We start from the raw sequence: 22,725 nt of genomic DNA, 5'->3' as shown, positions 1-22,725 counted from the left end.
TTCCCATCTACTTCAGGAGGACACTTCTTTGAAGCTGAGTGAGACTCAGGTTTATAGGTATATCAGAATGTCATTAGGAGTCATTTTTAGAAGAACCATAATATTTAGTTTTTCCCCGGTTCCATGACCTATGATTCTGTCTCAGGTTCTTGGCCACCTGAACAGTGTCAGCCATGGTTCCATCCCACAGAGCAGGTCTTAAATCTAATCAGGTAATGGTTGGTGACTCAAACAATGTGTGTGCCATGCTACACCAGCGCATCATGCAGGCCACCAATACAGATCACCACAGGGTTTGTAGCTGGGTTGGTGTGGACCTTTCTTCTCTGGTAGCATTCAGGGTACTGTCCAGTACCAAGAACACTCAGTAGTGGGGAAGCTTCTAGTAAGACACCAGTTGGACCTCTCTGGGTTCAATGAGATATGTCTATGTTGTCTCTAACAATAGGGCCTTACCATCAAGCTGTGGAGAACAACCAACAGCCTTGGCAATAGCCTGAGTTATTTGAGCAACGCTTTAGCCAACAATTAAATTAAATGTAACCCATTCCTGGCACTGGAGGTGTCAGTAGGTCACAAAAGATGTCTACTTGGGGCTTTGGGAGACAATTCCTCAACTTAAGTTTCCTCTTCTCAAGCTAACAATAAAAACTACCCAGAACAAATGTGGAGCATGGAGCTAAGTTAAAATATAGTGTGTGTGTGTGTGTGTGTGTGTGTGTGTGTGTGTGTGTGTGTGTGTGCCTGCCTTAGGGTTATAATTGCTGTAAAGAAACACCATGACCAAAAGCAATTTGGGGAGAACAGGCTTTATTTGGCTTACACTTCCACACCACTGTTCATCATCAAAGGAGGTCAGGACAGGAATTAAAAGCAGGGGCCTGAGGCCTGAGTGCGGCTTACAGGCGGGCTCAGCCTGCTTTCTGAGTGCAGGACAGCACAGGCGATGTGTTCAGAGTCTGGCACGCAGCTCCTGATCTCAGACCACTCACACTGTCACAGAAAGGGAGCCCCTTTACCTGTCAGTACCCCGTTTCTCACCTAGCTTCAGTCAGACTTCAGAAGCCCAACTAAACATAGGACCAAGTGCTTTGAAAAGCCTTTGGGGTCCCCACTGCCTCCTGCTCTGTCTTGAGATTCTTCCGCTGACTCCTCTGAGACATCTTCCTGGGCAGGGAATGACCAAGCGGCCTTTTGTATGGACCAGAAATTTCCCAAGGTCCTTGGAGCAGGTGAGCGAAGCAAATGCCCCACTACTCAGTTCTCCTCGTCTTCCTTCTCACAATAAGTCACAGCTCTGAAAATCCATCGCTACGGATGGTGTTGTCAAGCCTGCGTTTTCATTTGAGGCACACAAAACTCTCAGACATCTCAACCCCAAAGCCTTGTCCTACCAGTGAAGACACAGGAAAGGATTTGAGGCACACTGGCCTCTCTAGAGTGTCCCTACAGGTTTTCAAACCCTGATGTCGAGGAACAAGAAAGGCCTTTTGTCAGAATTTCAGGCATGGTAGCTAGTTAGAGAATACTGTAAGGATTAAGAGACTTCTGAAGTAACCTTCAAATTTTCCCTGGAAATACCCAGGCAGTGGTGGTATACACCATTAAATCCCAGCACTTCGGAGGCAGAGGCAGGTGGATCTCTGTGAGTTCGAGGCCAGCCTAGTCTACAGAGTGAGTTCCAGGACAGGCTCCAAAGCTACAGAGAAATCTTGTCTTGAAAATCCAAAAAAAAAAAAAAACAACAATAACATCCTGACTTCTCATCTTTTGCTCTCAGATCAGTGAGCACCAGATTCCAAAAGAAAATAGGGTGCTTTCTAAAGAAAGGCGCGTGCCAATAAGCACGTCCAAGCATGCACAAACAAGTTTAGACTTCCCCATCAAGACTGTTTACAGGTGATTTAACCGCCCAGCGTGTGTCCTAAAATGTCAGTGGCTTTCAGTGCTGAAAAACATGCCCACTCCCCAAAGTAGAGCTGCAGAGAGAGGAGCCGCTCTCTACACCTACACAGCACCTACACAGCACCTACACTTGACTGGAGCACCCCGAAAATTCCCCTAAGCCTCGTATCGCTGCCTTATCATTTGCATCACTCCACGGTTTAGTCAGCAAACCGTATTTGCACACACAAATTGCCTTCTGACAAATGCACACGGTCAAAATATTGCCAAATCCCCAAGTTGTAATCTCTACCCTATTTTTTCTCCTGAAATGAATATTTTCCTATGTAATTTTCTTTTTGAGTACAGAAGCAACACGTGTGTAATCATATATGATATTTTGTTCACTCTTTCTTCAATATAGCTGACTTTTAACACTACTTTGCTCGGAGTGCTATTTGCAAATGGGAATCAGGAAAGTTACTTTGAAAGGATTCGTTGATTTCAACCAAAGAGAAGGCCATTTGTCCTTTCTAGTTTTCAGGATGATGTTTAAAACTTTAACCATACTTTGGAGAGGATAAAAAGCAAACGAAACGAAATAGGGCAGGGTGGTTTGTCACTTTTTCCAAACTTGTAGTCAACACTTGGGTCCTTCAAAGCACAGAGAAGACCAACTCCCAAACACTGCACAGCATTTCAACGAGATACAAAGAGCTCCGTGCTGGTGTCTGTGCCGGAACGAGGCCAGGCTTCTCTTGAAACGAATACAAGAAATTGCTTCCCATCCAGCCAATATTAAGCACGTGTGTGACGGCTATTAAGAAACATGTGTAGTGTGGCAGATGGCTCAGCGGTGAAGGTGCCTGTCACCAAAGCTGAGGACCAAGTTGGATACCCAGGATCGATCCAGAAAGCAGACTCCTGTAAATTGTCCTGACCTAGACACACACACACACACACACACACACGTGTTTAAAATAAAAATAACCATCCTTAAAGCTGAGTACGCCTATAACCTCAGCACTCAGGAAGCTGAGACGGAAGAACCAAGAGTTGAAGGTCAGTGTAGGCTACGTGGTAAGTGCAGCTCCAGCCTAGACTATGCATCAAGACCTGTCTGGATGCCCAAAGCCCTCCTAAAAAAGATAAAAAGAGAGACACATACTTAAAACCAGGATTCAAGAAGCAGAGTACAGAGTTGCTGATGGCTGTGCATGTCTGAGTTAACACACCCATCTCAAATATTGGTCGGATAAGTGTTTGCAGCTCTTCGTTGAGCAATTAAATTTGTGATAAGTACATTGAACAGATGCACACACACACACACATGCACACTCCTCTGGTAAAATAAACCAGTGGAAACACATGTGTGTGTCCCTAACGGCACCTGGTCTGCAGACGGCGACGGGCTTCACCATGGTGCCCATACAGAGTTTTCAGGGAAAGTGCTGAAAACACTGGACACGGGGAGACCAGCAGCTTCACTGGTTATTTCTTTGCTGTGTTTGCTCTTCACGTCTCCTACTTGATACTGGTGCCGTACTTATTGAATGAGTATAACTCAAATTGTTGAGTTTAATTTCGTATCTCAAGTATGAGTTTTACTTTCAGTTTGAACCAACAGAGCATGTTGTCATGGTGAATCTGCCCTAATTCAAATGATCCCTAAAGAGCCCAGCGTTTTCAGAATGACTGCTCTCGGTGTTTGTAGACTACCATGGAGTCTTCTGTTACTTTAGGTCTAGTGTTTCCGTCAAGACAAACAAAGTCATGTACATGAGAAGGACAGTTTTCTGCGTGCATCCACTCGTGGGAAATAAGTTCTAGGGAACTGAAATGTCTGGGCCACTGTCACAGACATGGTGTGTGACAAAATGGGGACCAGGACCCAGGCCTTCTTGGTTTTTCATCAACCAACCACCTACACATAGTGCAGTGAGACACCAAGAAGCGATTTCTATTTCACCTCCAGTCACTCGGCAGTCTGTCCCACCCCCACCCGTGCAGATTTTGTGATATATAAAAACAGAGCTACCCTACATGCTTTGTCAGAGCATTACCTGACTCGCCTATCCTCATTTCCAGGACTACTCTGACTTTTCCTGTTTAAAACGTCCAGAATAAGCATTCTGGCAGCATTTAAATCACGGTGTGCACCCAGGAGCAGTGCAGTATGGGCTTTGGAAGAATCATTTTGGGGAGAGTTTCTGAGTCTGGTTTGGAAGACGTTGTGTGTTGGATGCTCTATAAGGTGGGGACCACGACTGCTTGGCTCAACATGACAATCCAGCAACACAGGAAGGTGGCATACTTAATATCACACTAACTTGTCTAGGAGGCCAGAGCGCAAATGTATGTGGCTTCAGTGCACCCCACCCTGACCTCACTGCAAAGCTTGGTTCATATAAAAATGCTCCCTTTCCTGGGCCTCTGTAGTCTGGTCGCATCCTTTCTTAAGCATCTGCAACAGGGCTGCCTTAACCACAAGGGACTCTTTCCAAGAGGACATTTGACCCTGTGAATAATGTCTAACCCTATACAGTCACCGTTTTCCCTATAAATACTACATATCCCTATGAAAATGTTAATTTATAAAATAGAAGCAGTAATAGATTAGCAACATTGAACTACAACAGACACCAGAAAATATTTTTGCATAGCAATTTTTTTTTTAGCGTAGCAATCTACTGTAATGAAATTGCCAGGTCACTACCTTTGTGCCTTGAGACCATCTTCAAGGGCAACCTAAATACAAGTGCTGCAGGTCCACAACAGCTGATCTGATAACTGAAATGGATAGAAAGTAATTAACAGGGTGGTAGACAGATGTAGCACACAGGGATGCTCCTGCTAGCAGGAATGGGTAGAAGGGCTTGGCATATAATTTAAAACTCGAAAATCCTTACTTCCTGAGTTCTCTATTTAACATTTTTCATACTGTAGTCAACTACAGATAATGAAACCTTGGGAAGAAAAAACATGAGAAAAGACAGCATGCTGTAATACGCATACCTTCTGCCCCACTCTGCTTTCTGCTCCTGTAACAAAACACTCTGACCTAGCATACCTGGGGAGTGAATGTCATCTTCAACCTAACAGGGCAGTTAGTGCAGAAACTCGGGGCAGGCTCCTGGAGGCAGGAGTGTTGTAGAATATTATTTTAACTAGGTAAAGATGTGTTACTTTTGTTTATGATGCATTTGTTTAATTAATGTAAAGATGTGTTACATTTGTTTCACCTTGCCTGCCTAAGATACCTGATTGGTCTAATAAAAAGTTGAATGGCCAATAGCTAGGCAGAGAAAGGATTGGCGGGGCCAGCCCTGATGGCCACAAAAGGGACTCTTGTTGCCAACATTCCCCTGGTCTCCTGAGCTCTAGAGCTACATGCTTTCTTAGGGATCTGGGTGAGAGACAGAATCAGCCCGAGCCATAATAGATCACCAGAAACAACGCCTAAGACTTTGAGTAGGGAGATTCTGAGATTCAGGACGCACTCGCTGCCGGCTGGGCTAGCTGTGCAGCTGGGAGAACTGCGTGCTGCCACTGGGGAGTTTTCTGGCTGTGTTTGTGTTCCAACATCTGTCAGCTAAATCAGAGACCCGGATGTGAAAAAAAATACTGTCGGGGGCTCGGAAGCATCATGTGGCTTTTGACCCTCCCTTGATGACACGGGGTCAAGAAAGCAATAGATAAATCGCCGAGAGACCCGATCTAACATTCTCACTGGCAATACAGTTCTTAGCCTAAGAAGCCTTTGCTTCAAAACAAAAAGAATATGCACCCATCTTCTTCACAGCTGTATTTGGAAATGTTAAAGATGCAGACCACAAAATTGAGAAGTATCTGGAATAAAAAGCTTTCATTTTAAAAGTGTCATGCCTATAGAACCAATACTGCCCGTTAGCCGCTATTTCGGGTCTGCGAGAGGATCACTCTGAAGGGGAAACATGCTTGCTTCCATGTCTGCCATGGTGGGCAGGCTCAAACAGCCTGGCTTAGGTTAACCTCAGATCAGAAATTACAGAACTCTCAAGGTCTTCTATAAAAATTGAGTTGCTGAAACACTCTCCCCGACACAGGGCTAAGTGTGGTATCCATGTCCCTGTGGTGCCCACACAACAAGTCGGACCCTAACAAGATACAAATTTGCTTGTGGCCCACTAAGGCCATACAAAACATTGCTATGGGAAAGAGTGATTCAGATAGCTCTACAGTGTGTTCTTGTATTTGCTGGGACTTGGTCTATCCTAAGTTTTGAATTCATCCCATTGGGTAATAAATGGGCTTTAAGCCATTGCTGTGGAAAGACCCAATGCATCATGGTTTGCATTGGTCTTCTTGCCAGTGGACAGCAGCTAAAGCCCCTTCGCTCGCGGCTGTGTGGCGCACTAACGCTTGGTTCTTACTATTAAGCAGTTGCTGCTGTAACCTGCAGAGAGGTCTCACTACTTGGGGATAAACACAGTTTTGTCACCCCAGGCAACAAGTACGGAAAGCACTGACACTCAACGGTCACCAGCGTGAAGCAACTCACTGGAGCTGGGATTCAGAAGTGCTTTCTCCCCAGGAACTCACATAAGAGTTCTGTGTTTGAGAGGCATGCAAAAATATTTCTTTCACTGTTTTTAAAATTAGTATGCAGCAAAGGGACTGGAGAGAGAACTCAGTGGCTCAGAGCACTTGTTGCTCTTCCAGAAGACTCAGGTTAGGTTCCAAGCAAGCGCATGGTGGCTCACATCATCTGTGACCCAAGTCCTGGAGCTCCAGGGCTCCCTTCTGTCCTCCTCGGGCACCAGGCACACATGCGATACATAGACATACGTACAAGTAAAACACACACATAGAACACATAAAATTTTAAAACAGTGTCACACAAAGTAAGGCGTTTCATTGTGGCATTGTCTACATAGGCATCGTTTTCCTTGGACCTTATCCACCACCCGCCTTCACTTGCCCTCCCCACTCTCACCGGTCTCCTATCTCCCCACAGGGGTCTCCTCTCTGTTTTCCTGTCACAAGTTGGCCATTACTCTCTTGCTCTCCTCTCACTTCCCCTCCCCCCTCCCTTAACCTGTCTTCCTTTCTGTCAAGGTTGCCTTTCTAGTTTCAGGACACATAGACAACACACAGACACACAACACATTTCTAAAGTCCACATTGGAAAGAAAACGTAATCTTCCTCGTTCTGAGTGAAGTCTGTTTTGCTTAACATAATGATCTCTAGTTGCAATCATTCTGCAAGAGTTTAATCCCTCCGTCATGTGGTCATGGTATTAGCAGAATGGAGACTTAGCCCAGCCTGGTGTTTAGAAGTGAGGCCTTTGAAAAGGATTGTGTTTAATCAAGGTCACTAGAGTTCAACCTCCCTGCTTAAATCCTGGTTGCTTCATAAAAAGACAGACATAAGCCAATCACGCTTGCTCCATATTTCTCGCCTCCTCAGGGCTCTGCCAGTAACAAAGACCACTGCCAGAGCTGGCCCCTGGATCTCTCACTTGCAGAACCTTTAGCTGAACAAATCTATTGTCTTCATGGATTTAGCCTACCTCAAGAGTTTTGTTATAGATTTTGGGTTGTTGTTGTTGTTGTTTTTAAGTAGACTAATACAGGATGCTAGAAACCAGTAAGGTCAAGATTTATGTTCAAGCTTTTTCCCTCTGGAAAGAAAATCCTGCAAGGACGAAGACTTTCATCAGTAACTGTCTCTGTAGCCACATGATACCTGAGATAACACTTGACTGATAAACACATGAGTTCTCCTCACACCAAAGGAGTAGCCAGAGTTATAGACCTGAGCTTCACCCAGAGGATCAATAGTTCCAAGGCAGACTTCATAGCAGCAGGTTTTGCATGAAAACCATCATCTCCCACTATGCTCCTGAGGAGGACTGGAAGATCTTCCTGTCTTTCTGCCAGACCGCCCTTCCCTTGTCACTCCTGAAATGTGGTCAGTGTTTAAACATAGCAGTCAGCTTCTAATAACTCAATCGTTAGATTACTCTATCATTTGCACATTACAGAGACCCTGACATCAAGTCACAATACCCCAAATCCCCTTTGGGTTATGTTAAGGCAGTTTCCCCTGATGCCTTGTAATTACTACAGAGTCACTCTTTCCAAACTAGACGGAAACTTGCAAACTCATCCCTCTCCCCCTGCTCCAGCAGAGGCCTGCCTACCTGGTCGTCCACCATGGTCTCAGGATCCTTCTTAAATTAACATTTTGGGTTGCCTTAAAATGGCATCTAGCGTCTCTCATTTCTGGGTGAGACTCGCACAGATCCACCGGGCACGAGTGGAAAACTGGTCTTACACCCACACACTGTACCAAGGTGACCACATTTGGAAGTCTAGGCTGATTCTCCCACAGAGTCAAATTTAGCCCAAAGAACAACTCTGTGCACTCTGACATTCAAAATAATGTTTGCTAAAAAGCGTGGGGCGGAGGGGTTGCAACAGGAGGCACATTATTACTGAATCAACTCCTACATAGGCTCTGTCTTAGTCATCAGAGACATGCTCACACCCTCGGCCTCATTCCACAGCTCCCCCCTTTTCTCAGTTCAGTCACCCAGGACACAAGTTTCTCATAGTTGGTGTGCCTTAGGGACAGTTAACTAGTAAGTCAGAGGGTACCAGGGTTTTAAGAATGGCTCACCTCAAAAGAAGAAAAAGAAATTACATTCATACAGGAATGTCTTGATTCCACAACAGAACCAGCATTTGTAGCCTGACCATCACCAGGACTGAACACCAAAGCAGCAGCTCCAAATCTCATTATGACTTAAAACCAGTTCCGTGGCTTGACTGCTTGTTGGTCTTGGACCACCTGCCAGGCTTAACCTTTGCCAGCCACACAAACAGATAGTATTGATAAGGGTAACAGCTCGCTGGCAGTACTGTTTGAGCCCCATTCAGTTAACTACAAGTGAAATCAGATTTATATTAAAAACAAATAAGCTAGACTTGGCTCAGAGACCATCAGGACCCCAAGCAATGTATCTGTGCTCTCTCTCTCTCTCTCTCTCTCTCTCTCTCTCTCTTTCTCTCTCTTTCTCTCTCTCTCTCTTCCTCCCCCTCCCTCCCTCCCTCCCTCCCCATCTAATCTCTCTCAACATTTTAGTTATATTTTTTTCCCTTCATCAACTGGCTTCCCTCACCACTTAAATTTAAACCTGACAAAAATGGCTACTCGGCTGTCAGTCTTCCCATGATCTTAGCTAGCTAGCCAAGGTTTCCCTTTCATCTCTCCATTCTAAATAGCACATAAAAACCTTTGCAGGTCAGAGCACACAAGTCCTGGTAACTAACTGGTTAAACAAGGTGGAGGCTGGGAATATCCCTGCGTGTGAAGGCAGCTAACTACCCAGGTCTAGTAGCTGAGGTAGGTCTAGAAGGAAGGGAGTGGGGGAGATAAGTAGGGTGGAATTATGTCATTAAAAAACACAATTGCTAAGGACGACAGGGGCCACTGTGAATGGGCACACAAACACCTGGTAACTCTAGGACAAATGATTGAAACTTTTGATCATTAAAGCAAATTTGCTGAGAGCCACGATCTAAAATTAAAATTTCACATGAGCCCTTCCCCATTATTAAAAATAAAATTAGACAAACCAGACTTTTAAGACCAGTTTTACGTGGCTGTTGCCAACAGAGTTTTCAAAGGTCTGGAAGCCTCCAATCCATCTCTGTGAGCACTGAGCCCTTTCAGAAAGTCGTTCATCAGAGAACATCAGTGTGTTTTCTCTAAATGATCCCACCACCAAGAACCTAACCCATTAGATTGACAGTCTGGAATAAGGTCAATAAACATTGGCTAATGTCTCTCACCACTTTGTGTACAACCCACAGTTACCTTCTTCAGCTCAAAGGTGGTCAGAAAAAAAATGACCAGGGCAACTTAGCCCATTTTCTGCACGCCGATTCTTCGCACATCCGCCAGTTTTCATTCTGCTATTAAGAATAATGTCTACAATGTGATAACAACACAGTCCCAATTTGAATGTGGCTTAGAGCCATAAGAGCAAGCATCAGGGGCCATCTCTGCTGCATATGCCTTGCAGAATTGGTCCCTGTGGGATAAAGTAGCCCAGGGCTCCATGAGAGAACTGTAGTTTTAAGTACCCAGTGGCCGGCAGCTGAACTTACCCCTTGCTGATTTTCCTCTTATAATCTAAATCTGGAAAGGTGCTGCCTGCCAATAGTGCACTACCAAGTCATTCAACAAAATGCTCTCATGCCATAAAAGCATGCCTGTGCATCAAAAAAAAATCAAACTTGTAAAAAAAATACAGCCTAAGAACTTTGCAAAGGCTGCACTTCAGACAGCAGAGATGCTTCTGCTGAGATTCTTTGTTACATAGCCTGGCAGCAGTTGCATACAATGTATACAATGTATCTGTGGGTCTCTCTGCAGTATCACAGCTGACCCTGCATTTGACCTTTGTTGTCACTGAGCTGACGGGGGCAACCCAACCAGGCTGGCCTGGGAGCTTCATTCTGACTCTCTCTTTAATCTAACTTCACAACGCAGATACCACTCTGCTGCCATTGGCAAAGGGAAAAACAGACACAAATTATGAGGGACGTAACTTATATAACCCAATGAAAGAGCAGAGCAGCTTCTGAGAAACTGCTGGCGATGTTCAAGAAACAACGGTCCTTAAAAAGTAGCGTGGGGTAGGGAGATGGGTAAAAGGCCTCACTCTTGAGTCTGTCCCCTAAGCCCAAGTAAAAAGCCAGCTGCCGTAGCCTGCACCTACAATCCCGGCACTGCTGCAGGGAGGTCTTATAGCATGAGTAATAAAAACCCAGAGGCAGATATTGGGGTCCAAACTGAAGATCGGAAAAGCAAAGCAGCCAGTCACTAGAGAGTTCTTACTTTTACCAAGGCTCAGACAAACAAAGGGGCGATCCTGTCCTCGGAGTGACTGTAGACCGCACTGTGCTCCACCGGACCTCAGACTGCACGCCCTCCAGACTGCACTGAACTCCTGTCTCCTGGTCCTCTCTAGTGTGGGGTTAAAGGTGTGCCGTTCCCAAGTGCTGGGATCAGAGCCGTGAGGTCTGATTCTCTTTTAGACTGATTCACTCTCCTGTAGCCCAGGGTGGCCTTGAGTCCTGGGATTAAAGGCATGTGCCACCACTTTCTGGCCTCTAGTGGCTCAGCTCTGTATTCTGATCTTCAGGCAAGCTTTATTCAGTAAAACACAAATAAACTATTACTATAAGGTCTGAGGCACCGACAGGGAAATCACCCTGAATCTTGGAGGCTAGCTAGGCTGGAGGGCTCGGAGGAGCAGCCGAGAGAAAAGCAACTAACTACCCAGAGTGGTCCTCTGATCCCCAAGCTAGCTCAGTGGTACACACACACACACACACACACACACACACACACACACACCCCTGCATGACCTTGGGTTGGTTATATAGCTATTTTGTCTTTTGCTTTTTAACTTGTTAGTACTTTGGATGATATTTTTAGCTTTTCTATCTGTATCTGTGGTATTTTAACTATCTATAAATTACATTATTTCTTTCTTCCATAGCACTCTTGTTTTTAGGTTTTTCTCTCCTAATCTTTTTCCTCTTCCAAAATGACTTCCTTTATCCGTTAGAGGCCTCCCTTTGATCCAAGGCCTTCAGTGTCCCACTTGGTCTCCTGCTCCATCGCTGCTTCCTAAACCCCACCCTACACACTGTGCTCAGGCCGAGAATGATCTTAGGATCTCACAAGCCCCTTGTCCTATCAAAGACTCTCATTGACTTCCAAATGTCATTTCACTTCTTCCTCTTCCCCAACTCAACCATCCTCTTACTGAGCACAACCAACCTTGGCATCTACCCTGCACCTCAGGACTCTGATCCTCCAACCTTCTCAGTTCCTCCATCAGACACGGGGTCGGGGGGGGGGGGGGGCTTCCACACGTCATCCCCTCTGCTGGAACTGCCCCCTCCTCTTTCTCTGCATTGCTTGCGCTGGTACTTCCTCTCAGCCCATATGGTACTCTCTAGTAACTGAACTCTGGCCTCCAACCTCAGAGAAGCCTATGGCCGCGATCCAAGAACAGTTTGCTCTTCCTCACGCTCGTCTGCAGGTGTACACAGGCGTGCAATGCACTACTGAATGTGCAGTCTGAAACTGAGCTTTCCTGGGTCTCTCCCAGACACCTGACATCACATGCACTGAGAAAATGTCTACCAGCAGCAGGGTATGTCACCCTTACAGACAGAAACCTAACTCCACAGGCTGATGAACAGCACAGCATACCTGTGGAATTGGGAGACAAACCTAGAGGGTGTGCCTTCCTCTAAGTGCTTCTTGTGTCTCTAGGGTCTACAATGAGACCTGGTCTGACCAAGTAAACATAAAATACTAATGCTTCCCTTGGTGTTATTTATCCCTCCTCCCTCCCTCTCCCTCTCTATTGTCCATTCTCCCCAGTTAAAACCCTCCCTGTTTTTTCTATTTCCCCCTTCATAGCACCTGTGACCTGCTGTTCCCCTCTCTAAAGCTCTCCCTGCCATTCCCAAAGTCTCTCTTTTTCCGGGGGCGAGGTGGGGGGAGTTACAAGACAGGGTTTCTCTGTGTAGCTTTGGAGCCTATCCTGGAACTCGCTCTGTAGACCAGGCTGGCCTCGAACTCACAGAGATTCGCCTGTCTCTGCCTTCCAAGTGAGTGCGCCACCACCGCCAGGCACCCAAGTCTCTTTTTACTTTCCTAGTGTTTGAAGCTGACAATTTGGAGGTCAGAACTACACATGAGAGACAACCTGTGGTAGTTGTCTTTCTGGGTCTGGGATATCCCTTTCAGTATCATCCACTTTTTTTTCTAATCCCATCCACTTTTCTGTGAATTTCATGATTTCCGTTTCCTTCACCACTGAATAGAATTTCGTTGTGCATATGTACATGGTCAGGTTTCTTTAAGATGTTCTGGGTTGTGATCATTTCTCAGACTTCATTCGCTTTTGGTGGACTTCGTATGAAGGCTTTCTGATCAAGCATTTATGCTGTTTGTAACAGAGCTGTAACTGACAAGCCATCAACTTACCATCAAAGTATTCAGCTGGGTGGATTTCAGCCCTGGCACCATGGTAAGACACCAAAACCACTAATTCCAAAGTACCGTTATCGCTCCAAAAGAGACAGTAGCTGCCCGCTTCACTGTTCTGAAATCCACGTCAGCCATCCTCTGCGTCCTGTTCCAATAGATTTGCCTAATCTAATACTCAGATAAGTGGAAGCCTATGTTACATAGCCTGTTGTATCTGCTTTGATGTTGCTTAATGTATTCTACATTAAGTACCATATCCGTACTTAATTCCTTTTTAGGCTAACATAATATTCCATTATATTGATACACAATATTTTGTTTACTTCTTCATCATCTGACAGAAGTTTGGGTTGTCTCCATGTTTCAAGAGTAATGAGAAGCCCATGAACATTTGTGCACAAATTACTGTGTAAGTAAATATTGTCCTTTGGGTGTAGAATCTAAAAGTGTAATTGCTAGGTTGCATGGTCCTCTGTTCAAATTGCTGAAAACAGGCTGTGTTCCAAAGCAGCCACGTTTGCATTTCTCCCAGCAGTACATGTGGCTTCCAACTTCACACACTCCCTATTTCTGGCATTCTCCTGTATGTTATAGTTGCTATTTTTTCACTCCCCAGTGTCATATAGATTTAGCATTTGTTCATGTCTTTATTAATATTCTGCATTCAGCTCTGGAGAATCCTCTATTCAAAATTTTTGCACATTTTTGGGGGGATATTTGTCTTTAGGTTGTTAATTATGACTATTCCTTATATAGTCTCGATCTGCCATTATTGGATGTGAAAATACCTAAAAGTGTTTCTTCTCATTGAGCGATTTATTTTCACTATCTTGGTAGTGTAAGTTCAAAAGTTTTAATTTTTATCTATTCCAGTTTACATATACTTCTTAGCTTGCTTGTATTTTTGGCATCCTTTCTTTTTCACGTTTTAAATTTTATTTTTATTATTTTTAAATATATGTATGCGTGTGTGTGTGTTGTCTGCATGTGGGTGACGTGTATATTAGTGTGGGTACTCACAGAGGCCAGAGGTGTTGGATAATCCTGAACCTATAGTTACAGGTAGTTGTGAGTTGCCTACAGCCAGTGCTCTTGACTGGAGAGCCATCCCTCCAGTCCCCCCCTCTTTTATTTTTTTAAGTTGCATTTACTTATTACTTATCTCTCTCACTTTCTGTCTCTATGTGTGTGGGGCATGGATGTGTGTGTGTGTGTCTGTATTATGAACATGTATGTGAGGTACGCGTGTGGTATACATGTGTGTACATGTCTGGTATACACATGTATAAGTACATGCATAGATACAGATGTGCATGCATGTATGAGGAAGCTGAAATTCTATCCGGTTCCACTTTACTTTGAACATAAGATCTCCCATTGAACCTGGAGCTCACCAGTTTGGCAAGACTAGCTGGGCAGGCAGCTCCAGGGAGCCTCACGCCAGGCTTCCTGGCACCAGAGTACTGGTTTGCCACCCCACCAACAAAGCTGAGATTTTGATAATGACTGCACTAAAATGTTATAAAACAGTCATTACAATAATATGAGCCTAAGACACCCTGCTTGCCTTTTCTTTAGACTTCCCTTAATTTCTTACAACAATGTTTTGTGGGCTAAAGAATATGAGTTTTAGACTTCCTTTGTGAGAATCATCCCAAAGTATTTTATTATACTTGATCCTCCTTAAGTGAAGTAACTTTGTTGAATGGTTCTACACAGTTCATTGCTACTATACAGAAACAGAAGTGAGTTCTATATCCACCTTGTGGCCTATAAATTTAATGATCTGCGTTATTACGTCTCTGTATTAGTTTGATTTTCTATTGCTATGGTAAAATACCAGGACCAAAAGCAACTAAAGAAATAGAGTTCACATTCTCTTTTACAATGAAGTTGCTAGGTATTGTACAAATACAGATTTATCTCCACATTTGGCGACGATGAACCTCACCTAACTGTGTTGTCTTGGAATACTCACTAATAAAAATTTGAAGTCATAATCTCAAAAAAAAAAATTAAAAAAGCTATAATGGGGTATACTATATTTTTAGTCATCTAAATCATGTACAATGCAGTATTTTAAAATATCAATAAATGTAATGGGAATTTGTGCTTCAAAAAAAAGAAGAAGAAAGAAATAGGGTTCACTTTGGCTGCTAGTTCCAGAGAAGTGAGAGCCCATCATGGCGAGTGCCAGGAGTCAGGAGGGCATGGCAGCAGGCAGAGTGGGAAGCTGAGAGATCGCCTGTTAACTGTAAACATAGAACAGAGAAAGCAAGCTAGGAGTGAAGCTAAGAACCTTCAAAGTCCACCCCCAATGATGTACTTCCTCCAGCAAGGTGGTACCACCTTCCCCAACAGCACCACTAATTGGGGATCAAGTGTTCAAATACCTGAGCCTGTGGGAGACATTTCTCACACTAAGTATCACACAGAATCCTGATGTACAGATTCCTTAGGGTTTCTAAACACAAGATCACACCATTTAAAATTACATCATTGTAATTCTTTAGAACTACATTCAAATTATTCCCTACCTAGTTGCTCCAGTTAGAAGTTTTAGGATGGTATCAAATAAAAAACAGTGAAAATGAACAAATTTGTCTTATATCTGACATTAGAGAGCAAGCTTCCAACCTTTCACTGTACATAATGTTAGCAATGGGATTTTTATAGAGGTTATTCACCAAGTATGAAGAAGTTGCCTTGTATTTCTAGCTTATTGCATAACAAAAGGGTGTCGAATTTTGACAGATGGTTTTTCTGCCTGTACCAAAATGAAACATGACATTTTTTACATTATTCTATTAATACAATACATTGTGTTGATTAATTTTCATGTTATATCATATCATTTCTGCCTTGTGTTCCTCGGATACAGCATACCCGACAATGGTACGTAACCCTTCGTACAAGTTGCTCAATTTGGTTTGCTTATATTTTGTGAAGATGAATGCATTTATGCTCCAAAGATGCACTGAATTTGCAATCAAAAATCTTCCTACAAAGAAACACCTTTGCTCATTGAGGAGTGTGATATTTATACATTTTTGTGAGCTTTGTGACTTTCTGTATTCATGATTTTATTCCGTTGGGGTCACCAAATATGCTTCTTAATGCCTAAATTTGCTTAAAATGATCTATACTAGTTTTATATCAATAAATATATGGCTTGACATAAACTCTATCACAGACAACATCCCAGGGCCCTTGAGAGAATGTGTGTTCTGCTCTTCCTAGATAAAGTGTTCTACATATGTCTGCTAGAGCTATTGGTTTAATGGTGTTGTTAAATCTGTCTATGTTGATATTCTGCCTAATTTTTCTACTCAATACTAATAGATTAGTAAAACTTCTCACTACTTTCTTAGGTTCTTTTTTCTAATTTTGTACATTTTGACTTTGTATGCTTTGTGATTGTATTCTTAGATGCTCAAATGATTATGAATTTTATGCCTTTTTGACAGGTAGGCCTTTTGACCATATATACATACATATATATATATATATATATATATATATATATATATATATATATATATGCAGGTATGTGTTCATGTTCACGTGTGTCACCACCATGCTCTTCACCATGATGATAATGCACTGACCCTCTGAACTGCAAGCTGCCACCTCAATTAAATGTTTTCCTTTTCAAGAGTTGACATGGTCATAGTGTCTCTTCACAGCAATAGAAGCCCTAAGACAACATGTATATGCAAGTGCATGTGTGTGGAGCCCAGAGGGCAACTGTCATTGTTTATCATTTTTTCAGGAGTCATGCATTTTATTTTTAGAGAGAGCATCTCTTGCTGGAACCTGGGCTTGCAAAATCAGGACAGTTGCCTGGCCAACTCCAGGGATCCTCCTGTCTCTACCTCCCTAGCACTGGGATTGTAAGTGCATGCCACCATGCCCACTTTCAACCTGGATGATTAGGACTGGAGTCAGGTCCTCATGCTCACATTGGCAAGAATTTTACTGACTGGGTTATGTTCTTGGCCATCCTTTCTGTCATTACCAAACACCAGATGTGGGAAGTCCTTCTGTATATGTATGCTTTTATTGGTTAAGGAACTGCCTTGGCCTATGATAGGGTAGAATAGAGCTAGGCTGGGAAAACTAAACTAAATGCTAGGAGAAAGAAGGTAGAGTTGCAAGAAGCCATGTAACCCCTCTGGAGACCAATGCCAGACAGAACCTCACCAGTAAGCCACAGCCACATAGCAATACACAGATTAATAGAAATGGGTTAACCAAAGATATAAGAGCTAACAATATGCTTAAGTGATTGGAGAAGCAATGATTTAAATAATATAGTTTCTGTGAGTTTATTTCAGGAGTCTGGGCAGCCAGGAAATGAACTGTAGCCTCTGCCTACAGTCTTATACCCTGTAAAGATCTGTCATTTTTATTGGTTTAATAAAATGCTGATTGGCCAGTAGCTAGGCAGGAAGTATAGGTGGGGCAACCAGAACAGGAGAATTCTGGGAAGAGGAAAAGCTCAGTCTGCTGTCGTCACCCAGGCGAAGAAGAAGCAAGATGAGAATGCCTCTCTGATAAAAGGTGGCTAACACAGGCAAGAATAATGGGTTAATATACAATGTAAGAGTTAGTTAATAAGAAAGCCTGAGCTAATAGGCCAACCAGTTTATAATTAATGTAGACCTCTGTGTGTTTCTTTGGGACTGAGCAGCTACAGGACTAAAACCTGTGTCAACAAGCACCCTTTGTATCTGTGACTTTTACAAATTCTTTTTGTCATTTGAACCTAAAATACCATCTAACGTCATTTTACTTTAGCCAGGAGGATTCCTTTTAGTGTTTCCTAGAAGAAAAATTTTTCTAGCAACAGCCTGTCTCAGTATTTTGTGTATCTGTAGCTGTTGTGACCTCATCATTTTGAAGTAGGGCTTTGCTGGCCTTATGCACTGTTTGCATCATTTCCTTTTTCAATGATCCCAACTGACCGACCCATCTTGAAGCTTGTTTATTCTGCCTTCTGTCTGAGTCCTCTGGCAAATATTTCATTTCCATTGTTGTCACAAACGAAATAAATATGCACACATGTGGGCACCAATCAAGGTCCTGCAACCCATTAATAGAAAGAAAGTCTAAAACATCCAAAGAAAAATGCTATGTCACAAAAGGCGAAGTACCTAAAGCATCATTTGTGAATGCTACAACCCGGGCAGGTGGGAGGTATTTGCTGTCAGCTGCTGCAGAGCAAGCTCCAGACCAGTCTGGGTTGCACTGCTTTCTAACCACAAATTATGGAGTACATTAAAGCATTGAAGGAAAAATCTACAACCTAAATTCTATAACTAATTTTTAAAAAGTACATCTCGACAATAAAAAAAATGAAATGAAGATGGGTTCAGACAAACCAAATCCAAAATAATTCACTGCAGCAGAACTTCAGGCGGAAGAGATATACACAAATGGCATAATGACCCTCTTCTAATTTATGACTCCATTAAAAGACGATTGACTATTAAAAGGAAAAGTAACCACCGTGCATTGTGCAATTCATACATTGTTGAGCCTCCTTCTTTGTAGCTTCTTTTAAGACAGCATGCTATGATAAATAGTTGTACACTCTCAGGTGAGACCACATCACCACATCAGAACTGCTCTGAGCCAAAAAACCAAACAAACAAAGAACCTAAGGACAAATTCATGGGGAGCAGATGGACTCTGCATACACTACAAGATGCCTGTGCATCTTGTGCTTCCTCTCTCAATGACAACAGTTAACCTACACCTTTCTGCCTCTCCAAAATGTCTCTTGCAGAATTAATTACAAACACACACACACACACACACACACACACACACACACACACACACCATGGAACTGCCCAGGCTTACCCAGGGTCACCCAAGGCAATGCCAGAATTAGAATTTGCTCCTCTTGTACCCTATATGAGTAGATAAACCTAGCCATGGGTTATTAAATAAAAATCCAGTGACAGAGTTTGGCATTCTCCTGTTGATTGGGGAGGTCCCTGAAATCCCCAAGGCAATACAAGCAATTGCCACTGTCATTGGCTGCCCACCGGAACTTGATAGTAAGATCCTACTGCTGAAGAGTGATGTTGCGCTGAAAGCTTCCTTCATGCTGGCTGCTCCTCTCATGGCTAGAATGTGAAAGGCAGACGACTGGGACAGCATTTTTATCCGCTGTCTTCCTCAGCTGTAGCCCTCGCATGCAATACTACGACTCAGCAAGATGTGCCCACTGGTGCAATCATGACAAGTCTGTCACAGGAACAACCAACAATTAGTGTTCAAACAGCGGGGGATTCCTTTCTGGTCCTCTGAACCCTTTCAAACCCCATGACATGGGCCCTAGTGGGGAAGCTACTGCTGTTGTTTAGCTTAAGAGATGTGATATGTAAATATATATACACTCTTCTGACACTAATTCAGAGTTATTTATAAAATATCAGTGGTTCTCACAGGTCATACGGTGAGTTTCATAAAAGGTAATGGCATTTTTACAAAACATGACGTATTAATACATTTAGATTTTTGAGAGTTAATATGCTATGTTGAGTCAGCTACTGAAGACTAGAGTTTTGCTTATACTAAACCAGTTTTTAAAGTAAGATACATACATACATATATATGTGTGTGTGTGTATATATATATATATATATATATATATATATATATATAAAATGCTAGACCAAAAAAAAATCCTTATCGACAAAAAAGGTTCTTATTCTCCCAACATGTCTGTATGCAGCATCTTGATCCTGCAACATCCTCAGATGCTTGCACCAGGTACCACCCTGAAATTCCACGTTAGTCCCAGAAGAGTATCCGGGAAATACTTGACTGAAGCTGACCTCAACCCTGATCCTTAAGGAGACTCGCAGAAAAAGACTTTTTCTAGTGTTATATTCACCTAGGAATGTGAAGAAGTTTGCTGTTGGCCAGCATTTCATCTTAGAACAAAAATGCTTGCAAAGAGCTCCGCCCATGATTTTGGGTAAACACTGCTACTGGCTGGGTAGACTCTGGGGTTACCCTCCTCTCCATGATAGAGCTTTGCACTGCTTTACTTGAGTTATAATGAACATGGCCTTGGAGGAAAGTCTCTTGGCACAGATACCCGCAGTGGTGAGGGGCCAGTGCAAAAAGCTGCTCTATGTAGCATACTCGGGATCTCTATGATCCAGGACACACTCCCCCTGCATGCTTCTCACCAAGAAAAGGAGCCAAAAGACTTACCGCTTGATCTTCAGGAAATGTCCATCTTTCTCATAAGGAGCATGATGAGTCACAAATCACCCCACTGAGGAACCACAACCAGCTGCCTTAGGGGCAAGCTTCTGCTTCGGAGGAGATCCAACGTGTCTGAAGGTTGCCGGGCAGGCGGTTTCAGTTACATCGAGAGCAGGGCAGGCACTAGACTTTGGTTTCATCAGGAGATTTTTTTTAAAAAAAAAAAACAAAAGGAATAGGCAAGGCGCAACACCTGTGTGTTTGCTGAGCATTAAATCAGTAAGCTGTTCTCACTAAAGGCTTTGACTAATTAAAAATTAGATCACTGTATCCAGAACTTGCGGTGGAAATACCACATAACATGTTTTTTAGATATGCACGTGCAACCTAGTCTCTAAAGTATATAAGCATCTGTAACTCTGCCTTCAAGAGTGTGTTACTTCAACCTCAGGACATATAGCATGTCTGGGAAGCTGATAGAACGCCTTGTTAAACCCAGACAAGATTCCCAAGAAGTTTATACACAATATGCGATTTTAGGAGTTTACTTTTAAGCGACTACCAAATTAAATCTTGTGAGGCAAGTAGGCTACGTGAAAATAAATAAATCACAGGGGTTTAACGACTGTTTGTCCAAAATCAAGAGAAAAATCACATAACTCACAATGTATGCCGTCTGACCTTAGAAAATGTCTCATCATCTAACAATATGTGGTTTTATAAAACAAACTCCTAAACAGAAATAGAACAGCTTTTGACTCAAAAGTGTATATGGTTCTGCAGCTAAAAATAGTAGAAAAGATCTGAGCTTGGAAAGACAGTAATCTCCTGGGGACAGAATTTGTTATGCTTCCTGAGTTTGCATACTAAGAGCTGTACTATTTGTAAGACTTTTTACAAGAATCAAACAAAACTTAAAAGAGAAAACTCCTCTTTTCTGGAGGTTTTACAATGTTTTGAAAATTGCACAGTATATTCTAGATGTAACTTAACCAGTTTGCATTCTGTCGTGCCTTCGTGTACACTTTCAAACACTTTTTAAAAGATCAGGAAGGATTTGTAAGAATGTGCTCAGCAGAGTGTACAAGCTCATGAACACGTGGCATGCCCGCTCCCGGCCCTCACTTTCTCCAAGTCCCACCAGACAGAGTCCCTAGGGACTTCTGTGCTCCAGTCTGGAAGGGACGCCACCTCCACACAGCCTCTCCCAGGATGGGAGGGGGAAGCTGCTGACTCACAACCAAATGGCTGCTCTCCCTCCCCAGTCCTGCGGAGAAAGCCACCCTGTGATAGGAAAACTGTCCTTGCTCTCTCGGTTACTTTGTGGAAAGGAACACCCCCAATAATTCCCACCACCACCCTCAGTGTTCACAGTGCGCGGGCGCGAAAGGATGGAAACCAGACCCAGTTAAACAGAGAGGAACTAAGGAGAAGAAGGAAGGGCAAGCATGGACCTTCCATCCTTGCCTGGGGTTGAACTGGAAAATCCCTTGCCCCGCCCCACTGGAACACGCCTGTCCCGAGTAACTGCCGGCCCCAGGTCTGTGTAAAAGCCTTCACCCAGACTCTTACAAACGTGTGTTTTAAAACCAGTTTCTTTTCCAAATCCTCTTGTCATAAAAATGAGCTGCCCGAGAGTGCACTTAAGCCTTCTCTTGTCAACTGGACACTCAACCACTGCTCTGCCCTGGGTGAAAATCTTTAATTCTGAGCGACCAAGAACCTGGCATGTTTTATGTAGCCAGAAATAACAGTAAATTATATACATATACATACATATATATTACACATATACATATATATGTGTGTGTGAGTGTGTGTGTGTGTGTGTGTGTGTGTATACCCCAAAGCAGTTGCATGGTTCTAGTTGTAAATTCTGGAAAAGCAAAACTACTTCTTAGTAAGCAAGATGTCAAGACAATTGCCTTGAAGACACAGGGTGGAGGTGACTAGGGAGAAGCACAAAGGGACCCTTTTGAAATGATTAACTATGTTCTACATCAGTCCTGATGAAGGCTTACAGCTGTATGCATGTATCATAATTCTATTAGCCCACTGTGTATGTGTGCATTTTATTGTATGTAGGGTTTTTTTTTAACCTCAATGCGGAAAACAAAAATATTTAGCTGAAGTTATATACGTGCATGCCAAAATGGCTTGGGATAAAGTATTTTGAAATCTACACCTTATTTTGAAACATATCCCAAAATAAGATGTGTTGATAACTGGATGGGGTAGGTTAATGGACCTGTTTATGGTAAAGAGAGACTGTTAAAACATCAATTACGGAGTGAAAGTTGCTTTAGAAGGGCTTTTCATTGTAGGATCCTTTCAGCTTTCCTGTAAATTCAAAGATTTTGCAATAAAAGATCAGTGTAAAGCACTTCAGAATTAATACTGAATCTGGGTTTCATTTTAGTATATCTTTATGATGAATATAGGTATTAAATCTGACTCATATCTATGCAAGACCCAAGCATAGATACATACATGTGTATACACATAGGCCACAGACAGATATAACCCATATATTACATTACTAGGGT

Source organism: Myodes glareolus, chromosome 12 (assembly GCF_982192425.1).
Source record: "Myodes glareolus chromosome 12, mMyoGla1.1, whole genome shotgun sequence".
Taxonomy (NCBI): domain Eukaryota; kingdom Metazoa; phylum Chordata; class Mammalia; order Rodentia; family Cricetidae; genus Myodes; species Myodes glareolus.
The sequence above is the reverse complement of the archived record's forward strand: the minus strand, read 5'-3'. Positions refer to the sequence as shown.